Below are 1,040 nucleotides of genomic sequence, written 5' to 3'. Positions count from 1 at the left end.
AAAGAAAGAAAGAGAAGGAGAGAGCGAGAAAGAAGGAAAGAAAGAGAAAGATGGGAAGAAAGGAAGAAAGAAAGAAAGAAAGAAAGAAGAAAGGGAGGGAGGAAAGAAAGAAAGAAAGAAAGAAAGAAAGGAAGGGAGGAAGAAAGGAAGAGAGGAAAGAAAGAAAGAAAGAAAGAAAGAAAGAAAGAAAGAAAGAAAGAAAGAAAGGAAAAAGAAAAAGAAAAATTTAAACTCTATTCTCATATCAGGAACCCCCAAAGACACACTTGGGGAGTCACTGGCTCTCTTTGTCCTTCCCAATGTAGCCACATTGAATAAACCTTTTTCTGCTTTTCATTATTAATTTGGCTCTCTTTATCAGTTTATTAAGGATGCATGGCTAATCCTAGTTTGTTGAGGAACAGGCTGTAACCCCAAATCTGGTACCATGATCTTTTTATCCACAATTCACCACCCACAAACTGCTTCCCAGTCTCTCAAATCCTTCTTCCCACCCATTCCTTGGGGAGTCTAGAAATGTACAACAGCTGAACTCTCTCCCCAGTCTGAATGCCCATTCGCAGACAGCTGCCTCAGAGCCCAGCCAGCTGCACCTGTCATGTACCCTCCATGCCCCCCCAAACTACTTAAAATAGTATGATTTTTTTTAAAATGTTTGTTTTTGTGAAATTCTACAAAGTGTGATTTTCTGTAGCTTGCTAGAGCAGTTCTAAGTGCAAATTTTGTAATGTCAAAGTAAAGTTGAAATAAGGAGATTGTACACACCTGTGAACCTAATCCCCCATCGGGTAGGAGATATGTTAAAATACAGATTGAAATAGCTTCACATCTCCCCCCCCCCCCCCCAAAGAGGCTGAAGAGATGGCTAGTCAGGTAAGAGTGCTTCTGGGGGAATCTGCACATACACAATTAAAAATAAAAACACCGAGCCGGGTGTGGTGGCGCACGTCTTTAATCCCAGCACTCGGGAGGCAGAGGCAGGCGGATTTCTGAGTTCAAGGCCAGCCTGGTCTACAGAGTGATTTCCAGGACAGCCAGGG

The sequence above is a fragment of the Mus pahari genome, chromosome 20, assembly GCF_900095145.1.
Source record: "Mus pahari chromosome 20, PAHARI_EIJ_v1.1, whole genome shotgun sequence".
In the NCBI taxonomy this organism is placed as follows: Eukaryota; Metazoa; Chordata; class Mammalia; order Rodentia; family Muridae; genus Mus; species Mus pahari.
This window is presented reverse-complemented; position numbering follows the sequence as displayed.